This window comes from Lytechinus pictus, chromosome 9, assembly GCF_037042905.1.
Source record: "Lytechinus pictus isolate F3 Inbred chromosome 9, Lp3.0, whole genome shotgun sequence".
Taxonomy (NCBI): Eukaryota; Metazoa; Echinodermata; class Echinoidea; order Temnopleuroida; family Toxopneustidae; genus Lytechinus; species Lytechinus pictus.
Genome location: NC_087253.1, coordinates 16,967,915 through 16,985,057, shown reverse-complemented (window position 1 = coordinate 16,985,057; position 17,143 = coordinate 16,967,915). Strand labels below are relative to the sequence as shown.

At 38.0% G+C, this 17,143-nt stretch overlaps 1 long non-coding RNA gene across 1 annotated transcript; it reads left to right on the top strand.

The window, feature by feature from the left end:
• Window positions 1-2,235: 2,235 nt before the first annotated feature.
• On the top strand, window positions 2,236-15,016 carry LOC135155517 (uncharacterized). Its single transcript, XR_010294665.1, has 3 exons — window positions 2,236-2,390; window positions 10,927-11,046; window positions 11,405-15,016. It is a non-coding gene; the product is annotated as an uncharacterized LOC135155517 (long non-coding RNA).
• The last annotated feature ends 2,127 nt before the right edge of the window (window positions 15,017-17,143 follow it).

Below are 17,143 nucleotides of genomic sequence, written 5' to 3'. Positions count from 1 at the left end.
GAAAATTATATTTCACCCTGTCCCATTGTGTAGGTCTATATCAGCGAGGGGGGGGGGGGGTTATGCCTACTGAGACTCAGAGGTTTTAAGTTTGATAGCTTCTATATCTACGAGAAAGGGTACTATACGTACTAGATCAAAACTAGGAGCAAAGCGCGAACTGAAAAATGCGAAAAATTATTGACCCCAAAATGGGCAACTTATATTTTGAGGACTCTTGTTCGTTTTCAGGGTTATTTCTTTTTCATGCGCTCTTTTAAATTTCAATTATCATTTGTTTTGTTTGTTCGCCACTTATTTTTCATAAAAAAACAGGATGAATAATAAAAAATTGACTACATTTAAAAGGGTACGTGTTGAAACATACAGGACACACCTAACACCCTTAGAGCTTAATGGTTGTGAGGAAGCCGGGTTGAATTTCAAAGAGATATTGTAATGAATAAAAACATAAGCATGAACGTATTATTCTACTTCATCCATCTCTTTCTAACAATACAAGAAAATAATTGAAGGGGAGGTCAAGGCTAGAGATAATCAATAAATAGAGTAAAATTCACAGAGCAAAATGCTTAAAATTTATTCAAAATCGGATGACAATTATAACGAAGTTAAGTTGAATTTTAAGTATTTGCAATATTCCCATGAAACAGTTTTATTTAGGCATGTCTCATGAATATTAATGAGGTGGGCTGATGATGTCATATCCCATGTTCTTTTGTACATTATATGAAATTAGGTTTATTCAACATATTTCTACCAAGAACTTAAACAATTGGAATGACAACTGATTAACCGCATTAGTTATTTAATGCAGCAACTTCATTACAATGGAGACACATTATTTACACATGTATTGAAAAAATTAGATAATCATAATTTCATATCTAACATTAAAAAAGGAAAATGGGAATGTCACATCATCAGCCCACCAAATGAATATTCATGACGATGTGCACACTATCTGTTTTCACAAAATATTGATAAACAATTAACATAAGAAAGTTCAGCGTTGAATGTTGATTAAAAAATAAATCTCAGTTAAAATGCTATCTAAGATTTTGTTTTACATGTTTGATAACCAAGTTTTAATGCGATACTGGCCCCTTGAAGTTTTTATTGCGAGAAAATACATTTTTCCAAGTTTCCCATCTATTTTTTTATTTATTTTTTTTAGTAAAAAGGACCTATTTTCTTACAAATATATTTTACAAATAGAATTACTTCAATATTTGTTCTCCTATTCACAATATTTTTTTCTATTTTACAGGTGGAATAGGATAAACTAAAAATAGGATATTTAATTTCCATTTTAAGGCCTATTTTTTTTTCTTTATATCCCCGGTTTATATCTTTGCAACCTTGCAATATGTTAGCCAGGCTGGTTTATATCTATTTCTTTTTAAATCAAATAAATTTGTATATTTTCAATCTATTTTTATGATGCGAGGCTATATATAGTTTGTAAATATGTTTTTTAATTGCAAGAACAATCTTGTATCTCTGTTGACATATGATGGCAGTTTATTTTGCTTCTTTTTTCTAATTTGTATGAAGTTTGTATCTATATATTTTCAAACTATTTTCCATCCTTAAAGTGTCACGACCGATGTAATATTATTTTTTTTACCTCGTTGGCAAAGTTATTATATTTTCTTATGTTTCGCTTTAAAATGGTATCTTTATATTTGCTTGTCTTGCTCCTCCACCCCTTATCAAAATACCCTGCCGGCACTTGATCTAAGATTATTTTCTTGTACTACTTGAACCTTATAAAGGGATCTTTCCTTCGATCGCAAGAAAGGATAAAATGTGTGTTTTTGAAAATAAATAAAATGAAAAATACATAGGATTGGAGCTGTGATTTTCCTCATTGCTTTCTTTGTCATCCTACTTGCATACTAGTAGGCCTATATAACATATTTTCAGTAAAAGCCCTGGTTTTAAATTGTGAGACATGTTTTTAAATCCTATCCTTATATTAAAAAAAAGAATAAAGAGAAAGAAAAAATTAAAAGACATAGAAAAGAAAAACAAAGGAAGAAGAAATAAATATATGAATTTTACTTTATTCAATTACTTTACGTTAATAATATGATATATATGATGGCGAAAATAGTCAAATTGTCTGGTTGCCAAGTAAAAAGTAAGACCCCCCCCCCCTCCCCCTCCCCGTACAAACGCACGGACTAGTAATTTGCACGCGTACGGCCGGTATACGTGTTTCCGGTTCCGCCATTTGAAAAAAAACGTTCGTAACTTTAACTGCTCAGGCTCAGCTGAACCTGAAGCTTGATGAAGAAGGCCGTCAATATTTCAACAAAAACTAACAGAATATGGATCAGATTCGGACAACGACTTCTTAAGACATTCACACAACAGGCTAAACAGTAAGTTAGATCAATTTTTCGTAGTTTGGCGCGGCATGCACTTAAATTTCTTCGACTTTTTAATCATTACCGTACGGCCACTGCACTGCCGTTGTTCCCGATCGCTTAACGGGTGGGGGCTGATCTGCGGTGTGCGCGGCCGGGGACGGCCAACGGCTGGCTAGTAATTGATGGCGGCGGTGAGGATGTTTGTATTGTCATCTTTATACCTTTATACCGCATCTACTGGAAAAATACAGTTGTTCCTGCAGTCAAGTTTCCAGGTCTATCTTGTTGTCTTCCTATCTTGTTGTCTTCCTAGCTTGATTGTCTTCCTAGCTTGGATAAGTTCGAAAACTGAGTCTGTGCTATTTGTGCAATGTGCTGTGCCAATTAATGTATTGGAATGAAATAGGCACTATTCCCATGCGTGAACATAATGCCACGCAGACCAGAACTTGTCTAACTTTGTCTTGAAGCCATTGATTGTTGATGCTGTGACTACCTCAGTAGGCAAAGAGTTCATGATTGTCATGATTGTAGCCAGGTCAGGGGTGGCCTGGAGGCGTTTGGGGAGTGAAAGTAATAATCTGTACGTATGGTCACTCCCCTAACGCCTGGCGTTTGTATGGTAGTGGATCGTATTACCGAACACTTTTCATGAATTTGATCATATCAAACACATTATTCCAATAAAATTCACAAAACTTTCACCATAAATACACAAATACCTACAAAATATAAATATGCGGAAATTTTGCCGAAATTGTTTTTCGTTTTTCAACATCAGCCTCCAATCGGACCTCTCTTCGCAAGTGAAATATTTTGGTCACTTGAAAAAGGTATCGTATTACCGAACGTGTGTTTTCTATGGGAAAAGTTAGGAAAACAACAAAGTCACTGATGAGCTATTTTGACCATATTTTATTGTTTTAGGATATAAAGACTTTGAAATTGTGTTTTTGATAATTTTTCATAATTTTTCTATTCAATTTCCCTTTGGAAGGATGTAGCAAAGGTTTGAGCATATTTGATTATTTTCTGACGCATATGACGTGCGCGTTCGGTAATACAAGGCCGGTCGGTAATACCATCACTCACTATACTTATATATAGGCTCCCACACACCAAAGGAAAATGCAACTAGGAGTAGGACCTAATTAGGCTAGGGCCTATATGTATAAAAATTCGCCAAACTGCTAGTTAAAAACTTTAGATTCCAGTTTTAACACTTCTGTACATGGGTAAAAATATTGGTTGGCAACGTTTGGCAAAAAAAGAATAGTTATGGTTACAAAATGATGCTAGAATTATATGAATTAATTAAAGTAGAAGAGAGTTTAGTTTACTTCCACTTGTTGTTGACATCGCCATCTTTGATCCTTTGTAAATGCAACCTAAGTTAGTTACGTAACGCATATAGAGGGCGGCAAAATCATGAGCGGTGCTAGATTAAAAAGTGCTAAAATGTCCAACCACTGAACTAAGTTAGAAATACAAAGAGAAAACATATTGCATCTTGCCTTCTACGGGCATTCTCGAACAATTGACCTAGCAAAATGGTGGCGGTCACTTATCGAGTTCGCTGGCGATGTTTTGCTTGGGTGTACACGACTTCCACGTATTTCTAGTTCAGTGATTGAAGCGGGTAGTGCTGTTGTCGATAGGCCTCATATCGACATTGATGTCGACATACGAAGGATTTTCAAAATTCTGACATGTCGACATGCACGCACCCACATTGACATGTAAATATAAAATAAAAAGGGGTCTAGCCTAAAGTCACAAGTGTAAAGCTTAGCTGAGAAGTTAGAAGCATTTATCCACAGTAATTGGCGTGATTAAAAGGTTTATTCAGCTTAGCAGCGCATTAAACGAAAAAAGAATACCTGCGAGCTGTGCAGCAGCAGAAATACGTCAGTGCAGGGCCGGCCTGCCCGATCGAGCCGGCCGCCCTCGATCCCGACTCGCTCTAGATCTATATCTAGCGCTATAGCGAGCTGAGCGTAGCGTAGTAGCATTCACCGTACCCATCCATCGCGTGCTTGATAAAACGTTGCTCCTAAATGCATTACTTTTCACATAAACGTGAGCAGCAGCGAACACGTGTTTTTGTCAAAGTTGTGACCGCCGCAATTCAGCGCTTACTTCATATCACGAAGTCACAGAAAACTTCCCTTCATTTGTGTGGAGATCGTTGCACGGATCGCCCCGTAAGTGATACTGAAATTATCGGTCGATTTTCATTATTTTTTATTGTCAATTTGAGGAGCTTGCGTTTGCAGCACATGTGTACCAGCGTATAATACGCAATGATCACTGTTGTAATTGGTGATTCTCAAATTGACTCCGAGTGTTATTGCGCAATGTTTTCGAGACCGGATCGTGGTACAAAAAATGTGGATTAAATCGGTTATTTTGGAAGTGAATTCACTCCAGCTTGGTAAAAAATATGTTTTCCCGAACTGAGCCTGTATTATATAGATCTAGTGTGGGGATATCACTCGTGTCAAGGTGAATACATTTAATTGAGAGTGTTGTTCCACGATCGAATGCTTTTTTTATGTTAGGGAGCCTAGGCTAGATTACGGTCCCCTTTTCATGTCGACATTGTCGATGTCGGGATTAATTTTTAAGCGACGTGTCGACATTGATTTTTGTTTCCGACAACAGCACTAGAAGCGGGACATTTTAGCACTTTTTAATCTAGCACCGCTCATGATTTTGCCGCCCTCTATACGCATAACGTAACTAGGTTGCATTTACAAAGATGGCGATGTCAACAAGTGTAAGTAAACTCTCTTCTACTTTTATTAATTCATATAATTCTGGCATCATTTTGTAACCATAACTATCCATTTTTTGCCAAACGTTGCCAACCAATATTTTTACCCATGTACAGAAGTGTTAAAACTAGAATCTAAACATAACTAGCAGTTTGGCGCATTTTTATAGTTGCATTTTTCTTTGGTGTGTGGGAGCCTATAAGTACAAATGCCAGGCGTAAGGGGAGTGACCATACGCAAGGCTCGACATTAGCGGTGGCCCGGGGCCACCAAAAATTCACCTCGGGCAACCATTATTGATAAAATGTTAAGTTTTGGTGGCCCGAATCGGGCAACCAATAATTTTCAAAGTAGCGCAATTTTTCTCCCAATTTTGCACGCATTTATCAACTTTCTACAGCTCAAATTGCAAGCCAGTTCGTCATGCGCCCTTTTTGTTGATCTACACACAAATACACACACACAAAGTTTGCATATTAGGCCTACAGCTATAGCATACAGTAGCTATTATCCAGCCAGACGCTCCGGCCGGCTGGCGTGAGCTTTGCATGAAGCCACTGCATACAGCTGTGCTCTAGATCTAGCTCAGCCTATTCAGACTTGGGGAGCTGCGATAAAAAAATGTTACTGCTGAGAAATCTTCCACAGAACTTTGAAAATCTCAGTCAAAGTCACATTTTACACCAATGAAATGCAATTCTACAGTCTATATTACGAAAATCTGATGTACCCTGATTATTTGCAAGTATTAAGAAGAGGAATTATGACCTCTCTTTTGACTCAAAAAGACCGATTTCCACATGAATTAATACACATAAAAACACATAGGCAAGTACATCACAGTCCCACGTGTGCATTTGTATGTATGTTGATACTTGGTTTTTTTTTAAGCTGTGTATTTTCTAGCCAAAAACAAACAAGACAGTTTCTTTCTTTCTTGTTTATAAATGACTTCTTAAACCACTCTTGAGAAAGTAAATACTTTGGGAAGGCAATTCATTGATATGAAATGTGATTTTTTTTCCAACATTTTGGCAAATATAGGGAAGGACTTTTCTCACACTTTTTTTCCAGATATAAATTTTGCCGTTTTCTTTTTTTTTTCCTTTCATTTTTTTTTGACAGTGGTTAAACCATTTATACCCCTTCCCATTGAATATGCCTGATTAGAAAATATGTTTCTACTGAAAATAAAATAATACAAACTAAAGGATATAAAAATGAAAATGTGCCATTCCCAAAAAGTAAGTGAAAATTATTTGCTTGGCTTTTAATTATATTCCAGTCAGAATAGACTGTTGCCACAGCTGTTAAAAAATATATGTAATGGCTTCTTAATTTTCCCCTTTTCCCCATTTTTTTATTAACTGTTTTATTAATTTTTCTTTCATTTTCTTTTCTTTTTTCTCTCTAATTTTTTTCATTTCTTTTTTCCCCTTCATTTTCTTTCTTTTGTTTTATTTCACTAATTTCTTTTATTATTTTTGTTTTCTTTTTGTAATATACTTTTTGAAAATTATTTTCGTTTGTTTCTCCCTTTTATGCATTGTTCTAAATTTGCAGCATATTTTTCTGTGATTTTCTCCTTCTATAATATGCTACAAAAGAGAAAACAGAAATAAACTGGATTTGGGGCATGCATAATCTAGGTTTTAGGATTCAAAGAGGAAGGAAGGAAAAACCATTGATTTGTACATCTATCTGAATTTGCTATGCACTATTTATTTACTTTACCATTAGCTCTATACAGAGATTTAAAAAAAAGTCCACACAACCTGCAAACAATACAATTCATTTATTCTCTTTCAATCATTTCATTTATACAACGATAGAAACATTTATAAATTAGCAAAGTAAAATAACAGCAAACAAGGTTTACATACAAGATGTATAAAGTAAAAGTAACATATAGTGGTAGTGGCTGCAGAATTAATATTTCAGAAGTTTGTTTTATTCATTTTTAATGTTTTTCTTTATATTTTTCGGGCCACCAAACTTTAATATCGGGCTACCAAAAAAAATTATTTGATGGTTTTGGTGGCCCGAACGGGCCACCACCAAAAAAAGTTAATGTGGAGCCTTGCCATACGTACAGTATATTACTTTCACTCCCCAAACGCCTCCAGGCTTCAACACCGTCGTAAGTCTAACTTCTTGACTAAATCAAAGATAGTAAGCTACTTGTCCGCTAACCATTTCAAGAAAGGCAAGATCGGGGGCGCTAATGCAGTTTCGCACCCGCCGATTACAGTGCTAGCATACCTCATCACTAATAGGCTAGCAATACTTTGTCCCAAATCATGTCTTGTCATGACTAGCCTGGAGGTGTCTGGGAGTAAAATTATTTCTACTACATGTATATGTAGGCTTACTCCCCATGATGCCTGGCAAGGCATTGGGCCACACGAAGGAGAGTTTTTTGAGAAAACAATGTTGCTCCAAAATATTTGATTTATTTAACTTGCTTATCACTCAATTTTGTAAATGGAAAAGAAGTTCATTTCCCCCCATTAGGCACTTATAAAGTTTTTTACACGAAAAATAATACAAATATTAAGAAAAATCATGTGAGAAGATGAGCAGATACTCACCGATGATCTTGTCGCCATATTTCCTTCTTTGTTCGTAGCCTAGTTAAAAGACGTGTATAAGAGAGGGCGACGATATCATGAGCAGTGCCAATTAAAAAAAAAAAACTTCAGCCGATGATAATCGTGAATTATAAAATACTTGCATTAGCCAATAAATATTTATGTGCTAAGCCTACGTATAGTAGAAATAATTTTACTCCCCAGATGCCTCCAGGCTAGTCATGACAAGTCTCTCAGTCACATTTCGTCGTCAATATACCCACTGCTTTTCCGGCGCTAATGCAGTTTCGCATCTGCCGATTACCAGCATACCTCATCACCAATACTTGTTCCCAGATGTCATGACAAGTCTCTTGGTTCACATTTCGATATCAATATACCCACTGCTTTCCCAAATATTGTGAGGGGTAACGGCTGTATTTTGACTGCGATCTCGAAGACATCGAATCCTCAGTCAAACACCGCTTTGCTCACATTATTTGGTTGCTAAATTCAGTCCATATTCACATTACAGTGATGGCAAATCCAAGCGATCTGCGAAGCGATGTCTACGGATTAGATCAACGAGGTCAAGATCGAAGCCGAAATACAGCCGTTCCCGATCAGGATATTTTGAAAAGGAGTAGGTATATTGACATCGAAATATGACTGCGAGACTTGTCATGACATTTGGAACAGATATTGGTGATGAGGTATGCTGGTAATCGGCCGGTGCGAAACTGCATTAGCGCCAGATTTTGGACAACAACCTAACTAAATAGTAAATATTTATGACACCTCCAAACCTTCAACCTGTCAACTTCTTTCTTAATGATAGACGGTAGTGGCATCACATGGAAAGCCAAGAGAGCACCGATGGGTGTATTACGTGCCGCTGTGTACAATGTCAACAGTTGCATGGCAATCCCTACCTGGAGCAAAGTTTGTGCAGGCTCCACTCCACTTAACTACGGCTACACAACACTACGCTCCACCTACTCGAACTTCGAGACCATGAACTCGATCTGATATTCTGAGTGACAGATGTGGGATTTTATGGGGGTGGGGAATATAAAATTCATGCAACATCTTGATTTTTAAAAAGAATTAAAACTAATATTCTTACTTTACACAAAGTTTCATTTAGTTCCATGCTTTTATCAGTCTCAAAATTGGTGATTTAGAGCCAACATGAAGTTCCTCACACATATTTATAATTCGCTGCCGATTTCAAAACATTGCATGCGGATGCAATATGCGCGATATACCGGGTCTGGTCTGACCTGACCGACCTCACGCGCATGCGATGTATTGAATATTGATACGTGTGAGAAACTTCATGTTGGCTCTAAATCATCAATTTTGAGACGGATAGAGGCATGGGGAAGAAGTGAAACTTTGTGTGCAGGAAGAATATTAGTTTTAATTTTTTTAAAGAGCGTGATGTTGCATGAATTTTATATCCCCCCCATAAAATACCACTTTTTGTCACTCGGAATATCAGATCCAGTTCACGGTCTCAAAGTTTGGGTAGGTGGAGCGTAGTGTAGCAATAGTGAAGTGGAGTGGAGCCTGCACGAACTTCACTCGAGGTAGGCAATCCCACAAATTTAAAAGAGGTTTCTATAAAATCAAGTCCGGCCTTCTATGAACATGACAAACTTACGAAAAGATTTGAAGTCAATTCACCCTAAATATCATCAATATCCCTCAAATAGCTTCATTTAAGCACTAATTTCTCTTCCGGTTGATAAAATATGGATCCGTCTTTAATTTCCAAAATTGTTTGTCTAATTAGCTAAAGGACGCATGTTTTATCTACATATTAAAGACACTACATAGAAAAGACTAGGCACAAAGACTATTATACATGTAAATCGATGCAAAGCATTACGCGATGTCGGCAAAGTGTCCAATCTTCTTATTGTAAAGACTTAAGCGACAATAACAGACTGTGAGTAAGGTTAAAATGCTCCTCTACTTTTAATGTTTTCATTAGTGCTGTTGTCGGGAACAAAAATCTATGTCGACATGTCGCTTAAAAATTAATCCCGACATCGACAATGTCGACATGAAAAAGGGACCGTAATTTAGCCTGGGCTCCCTAACATAAAAAAAGCATTCGATCGTGGAACAACACTCTCAATCAAATATATTCACCTTGACACGAGTGATATCCCCACACTAGATCTATAATACAGGCTCAGTTCGGGAAAACATATTTTTTACCAAGCTGGAGTGAATTCACTTCCAAAATCACCGATTTAATCCACATTTTTTTCTGGAGAATCAAGTTTTTGTACCACGATCCGGTCTCGAAAGCATTGCGCAATAACACTCGTAGCCAATTTGAGAATCACCAATTACAACAGTGATCATTGCGTAGTATACGTTGGTACCATGTGCTGCAAACGCAAGCTCCTCAATTTGACAATGAAAAATAATGAAAATCGACCGATAATTTCAGTATCACTTCCGAGGCGATCCGTGCAACGATCTCCAAACGAATGAAGGGAAGTTTTCTGTGACTTCGTGATATGAAGTAAGCGCTCAATTGCTGCGGTCACAACTTTGACAAAAACACGTGTTCGCTGCTGTTCACGTTTATGTGAAAAGTAATGCATTGAGGAGCAACGTATTATCAAGCACGGTGAATAGCGCGCGATGGGTACATATTTCCGTGGATGGGTACGGTGAATGCTACTCTCGCTACGCTCGCTATAGCGGGATATCGAGGGCGGCTCGATCGGGCAGGCCGGCCCTGCACTGACGTATTTCTACTGCCGCACAGCTTGCAGGTATTCTTTTTTCATTTAATGCGCTGCTAAGCTGAATAAACCTTTTAATCGCGCCAATTACTGTGGATAAATGCTTCTAACTTTTCAGCTAATCTTTACACTAGTGACTGTAGGCTAGACCCCTTTTTATTTTATGTTTACATGTCGATGTGGGTGCGTGCATGTCGACATGTCGGAATTTTGAAAATCCTTTGTATGTCGACATCAATGTCGATATGAGGCCTATCGACAACAGCACTAGTTTTCATTGATTTTATGTTGAATATTATTAAAGAATATGACTCTTTGCACCTGAATTGTAACACTGAAATATGGAAATGAAGAAGTTTTATCATCATGTATTTTTATTAATCTGCAAATAAAATTTTACTATGTCACTCAAATTCATTTCATTTCATTAAAGATTCAAAGAGGGATCTCTGGATGATCGAGCAACAAGTCCAGCATTATGTGGGAAAGATACTACAGGTGTACACAGAAAAGGCCATGATCATGTACAAGACACGGTTGGAGTTCATAAAAGGTGATTATGTAGGCATTCACTTCACTAGATATTATAATTGCAAAATTAAGCAGATTGTATTCATGCAGTGGCATACAGTGTAATCCTTGTTAGAAGATGTAGATTTATTCTTCATTTTTTTATTAAAGAGTTTCAATATGTGCTTATGACAATTTGTTTGCATTATAAATTGTTTGTCACTCTTCGGCTTAGTTTGCTTTATAAGCAAGAATATGCTAAGAGAGATAGCCGCAAGGACCTCATGATCCGATAGGTATGTACTTGTGAAAAGAGATCTAGATGGTGGCAAAACACCTTATTTCTTGTATTTTTATGTTGTTCATGTTATCGTAATGGTACGTGTGTTTTTTTTCTACAGATTAAGCTGCCTCGTGCTATACAGACGTGGATAAAAACAAGCTGTCCAATGAATGGTGACTACTCAAGAGGAGCCAGAAAGTCAACTAAGGCCAGGGTATTTTGGGAGTTGATATGGCCGGGGAAGGGGGGAGGGGAGGGGGTTTCCAGGGCCCCCCCCCCCTCCCTTGAGATCTCGACCGCACAATCGCGTCTTACATGGGCACATGGGTTGTCTAGGGCATAATTTACAAAATTAAATTGTAAATTATTTCACGCAAATTGTTATTAAGTGATAATACTAATTTATGCGTAATTAGAATACAAAATCATACTTTTTCCTCTATTGCATTGACTTTGTACACAAAATCACGTTTTTGAGCAATTTTTGGTATGACATGTACTTACATAATGTCACGTTATTACAGAACCACGTACCGGGTGACACAAGATTGGTCTCAAAAGATGCACAAGACTAGAAAGAGGCATGTTTTAAAAAAATTGTGCGACAGCATGGTCGCAAAATTTTTGGAAGGGGGGGGTCAAATTGGTCCAATTTAACTGAGGGTTAATAACTGGGAGGCTGTTAGCTGCCTTTTTACTTTCAAGTCTTGCACATCTTTTGAGACCAAATTTGTGATGCCTGGGTACGCTGTTCCGAAATTTTGCAACATTTTTATGTATTAATCCAACACAAATACTGTTTCTTGCTAAAAATTCACAATTAGTATACCAGTAATATACATTTATCAAGATTAAAGTCAAATTATTTAATTACATTTATAATCATAAAAACTTTGATAAAGTATAAAAAAAAACCAAAGAGTTGTATGTAGGCCTGGGACTTTCGGGTTTTTTCTCTTCGGGTACCCGTGGTAATTTTCGGGCGGGTACCCGAAAATCATGTCACTTGAAATATGACTGGTGGAAAAACCCCATAGGTGACGTCATCAAGCCAATGCGATGCAAGCCAATTTATGAATGAAAATATAGTAAGCATGCGCATTGCAAGCCTCCCGTGCCCCACGCAGTATTCAATCGAAACAATTAAGTTTCAATACTCTGTCACCTCGTACCAAAATCGACCTAGAATTCCACTTTCCTATATTTCATATGAATTATAAAAGGTTTTCTCACCGATACTGCACAGGTAAGCAAATTTTTATTACTTCTTGCTTTTCCGTCAAAATCTTACGAAGTAGCGTCGATATTACATCGTGTTCGTGAGTTTGTATCGCTACGTGAACAAAGTCAATTGATTTCAGGGTTTCGGAGCGTCAAATGCGCCAGCCAATCACGATCGTGTTCCCATTTTCGGTTTATGATGAACTAAAAATGGTAACAAGAACGTGATTGGCTGGCGCTTCGTAGGTTGATTTTGGTATGAGGTGACAGAGTATTGCAGACTTGTTTTGATGGAATACTGAGTGGGGCTGAGGCTTGCAATGCGCATGCTTACTATATTTTCATTCATAAATTGGTTTGCGTCGCAGTTGCTGGATGACGTCACTGCGCTGCAAAAGAAACATGGCGATGATTGAACGATCTCGGTCACATCATCATCACTTGAAAACTTGTATATTTATGGATATTTAGAGGGTAATTGGTGAAATTCAAAATGAGGCTTGTGTACTTTTGTGATGAGTTACAATCATGTCTTACACTACGCAATACAAATCAAATACATGTACATTATACTGGTGAGCAATTTTCGGGTATCGGGTATTGATTTTTCTACCCGGGTACCCAAGGCTTCCGGGCGCGGGACCCGGGTACTCGGGTTTTAGTCCCAGCCCTAGTTGTATGAAAATTTTCTAAAATAATGAAAGGTAAAAGAAAACAAGATTACAATGTCCATTGCAAGGGGGCTAGTCTATTCAGGATAATTGGGATTTTATTTAGTTTTTAATTGACATAACATTATGACAAGATCCCTCCATTTAGTGTATAAACAGCACATGGCCATGATTGAAATTCATATAACATTAAAGTATGCAAACCAGGCAGCTACATGTACATGTAGGACTCACTGCTTGTCAATTCTATTGTCTGCCAGGGTCAAGTGACATACAGTGCACATGTATAACGTGTGTGAAAGTACATAAGAAAATCAGCTTTTTATTTTTGTACTGTAACATTGGGTGAACTGGTGATCACTTTGGATATGATGCTCTTCATATTGGTTTGTTTTATGTATATGAATTTTTGGATAATCATTAAGAATTAAAGCTATTTACTTAATATATGGAAGCATAAGCCCATCAAAAAACAGAATTATGTCATGTACAGCTAATTCATTTTGCGTGATATTACAATTGTAATTGTTTACTTGAGCAAGTAATTTGAATTGCTGCATGACCTAAACAATAACATGTTCCAATTCGAATAGTAACATGACCTAAAGAAGAGTTACTCCACGTCGATTGAGAGTGCTTATGTTAAATAATTGATGTTGCTACTTCAAATAATTGAGGTCAATCAAATTGGTCAATTTTGAGCTATATGTCATAATTAATTAGGTCATATACTAATTGAAATTACTAAATGGCTCGAGTAGGTATGAATTCACGTTGCCACATGACCTTAATTATTTTATGTAGCAACATCATGTATTGAACGTCATTTAGTTATCAATTATGACATGTAGCAAATCAAATTACATGCCGCAATTTCGTGTTTATGATGGGCCCATGCTTACATTCATATATAACCCTTCAATACGTAGTTGGAGCAATTCTTAGACAAGAAGACTGTGTAAAACAATGATATGCCTATTCAATGTCAAAAAGGTTAATGTCTCAATAGATTTGATCTACGTTTTGGCAAAGTAATCTTATGTTCATATTTTTTCTAACCTATGGTGAACATTCTAAATCATGTGAAATTCATTCAAAAATATCTTTCAGTATTTATGGACTTAAGTGAATTCTAAGCAAAATGAAGTGATTATGATTACGTTCATGTACTTTAAGTTTATACTGGTGATCAACACATCATAATTTCATCCCTTACTGTATGTGCACCATGCACATGCATTATCTGTACATGCAGAAGTGGTTATCCATTGTTTCATAACATGGTTGAGTAAAGGATGTTCTGCTTTTAGTATTAAGCCAATCGGGTGTTGACAAGAAGGGGAAAATGCAATTGCTCAGCTATTACAGGTTTTTTTGCAACCATAATACTGGTTAAGCCTTGGTTACATTCGCCGGCTCGTGGCCTTACGTCGAGTCAAAATTAGCAGTTTTAATCATCCTTGTACCAGCTACTACCAGCTACACGTGGGTGGTTTGTACAGGAATACCTAAAACTGCTGATTTTGTCTCGCCGTAAGGCAACCGGTCAAGGAATGTGACCAAGGTATTAATAATAATCGCTTAATGTTGTGTTAGAGGGAAGGATTCTGGGTCGAATCTAGCTTTCTTTATGTGATCTCAAAATGGCAGCAATGTATGAATAGTGAAAGTAGTTCATGTGGCATCTCAATGTTGGTGGATATAAATCTTTGTACATGTATTATCCTAAAGATGAAATGTTACTGCATTATTCTAGCAGTCATTTATGATATCAAAGATGTTCTATACTGTGCATAGTACAACTCATACATAATAAAGGTATGTGAATATGCTTTTAACGTCTTTGCAAATTTGTGGGTTTTTTCACCCCTCTTTTCATTAGTCAAGATGTGAAAGTTGTTGTGCTGGATCACAGGAAATTCTTACAAACTACTACGCCTAACAAACCAGTGCAGGACGGTGTCGTGAGAAAATCGCACAGACTACTACAGGACAATACCATAGGATTGTCACAGGAAATCAACAAGAATATCCCTTCAGGATTACCACAGTAAAGTATCACAAGAAGGCTGCAGGATGAGACCGATAATGCCACAGAAGATATCAAAGAACAGTATCACAGGAATACCACAGGACAGTACTGCAGGAATTGTCCTGCGGTAAGGTCTCTTGGTATTCCTGCAGTACTGTCCTGTAGTACTGTTCTGTAGTACTTTCCTGTGATACTGGTCTGCGGAATTCCTAAAGTACTGTCCTGTCATACTGTCCTGTGATACTATTTATCACCACAGGATAGTATCACAGGACAGTACTACAGGAATACCAGACCAGTATCACAGGACAGTACTACAGGAATACCAGACCAGTATCACAGGACAGTACTACAGGAATACCAGACCAGTATCACAGGACAGTACTACAGGACACAGTACCAGAAGCCTGCGGTATTCCTGCAGTACTGTCCTGTAGTACTGTTCTGTAGTACTTTCCTGTGATACTTGTCTGCGGAATTCCTAAAGTACTGTCCTGTCATACTGTCCTGTGATACTATTTATCACCACAGGATAGTATCACAGGACAGTACTACAGGAATACCAGACCAGTATCACAGGACAGTACTACAGGACACAGTACCAGAAGCCTGTGGTACTCCTGTAGTACTGTCCTGCGATACTGTCCTGTAGTACTTCCCTGTGATACTGGTCTGCGGAATTCCTGTAGTACTGTCCTGTCATACTGTCCTGTCATACTATCATGTGATACTATCCTGTGATATTCCTGTGATACTGTCCTGTAGTACTAGTAGTGGTGTGGTAGTGGTTGTAGCTGTTGTAGCGGTTGTGGTGATCGTGTCCTGTCATACTTCCTGCCATACTTATGCGGTTATTACCACAGGAAGTATCACAGGACACGGACCTGTTGTACTCCTGTTGTACATTTCTGTAGTACCGTCCCAAATTACGTGCACGTAATTCCTGCAGTACTTTCCTGCGATACTTCCTGCAGTACATATCACAGAGTACTACAGGAATTTTTTGTAAGGGAACAGACCCATCACCGCCCCGAAACTTCCCGGGAGATACTGCTCAGCCGCTGGTCAGACTCGAGTCAACTCCCAGCAACTCCACCCCACCCTTACAAAAAATTCCTGTAGTACTCTGTGATATGTACTGCAGGAAGTATCGCAGGAAAGTACTGCAGGAATTACGTGCACGTAATTTGGGACGGTACTACAGAAATGTACAACAGGAGTACAACAGGTCCGTGTCCTGTGATACTTCCTGTGGTAATAACCGCATAAGTATGGCAGGAAGTATGACAGGACACGATCACCACAACCGCTACAACCGCTACAACCACTACCACACTACTAGTACTACAGGACAGTATCACAGGAATATCACAGGATAGTATCACATGATAGTATGACAGGACAGTACTACAGGAATTCCGCAGACCAGTATCACAGGGAAGTACTACAGGACAGTATCGCAGGACAGTACTACAGGAGTACCGCAGGCTTCTGGTACTGTGTCCTGTAGTACTGTCCTGTGATACTGGTCTGGTATTCCTGTAGTACTGTCCTGTGATACTGGTCTGGTATTCCTGTAGTACTGTCCTGTGATACTGGTCTGGTATTCCTGTAGTACTGTCCTGTGATACTGGTCTGGTATTCCTGTAGTACTGTCCTGTGATACTATCCTGTGGTGATAAATAGTATCACAGGACAGTATCACAGGACAGTACTACAGGAATTCCGCAGACCAGTATCACAGAGAAGTACTACAGGACAGTATCGCAGGACAGTACTACAGGAGTACCGCAGGCTTCTGGTACTGTGTCCTGTAGTACTGTCCTGTGATACTGGTCTGGTATTCCTGTAGTACTGTCCTGTGATACTATCCTGTGGTGATAAATAGTATCACAGGACAGTATGACAGGACAGTACTTTAGGAATTCCGCAG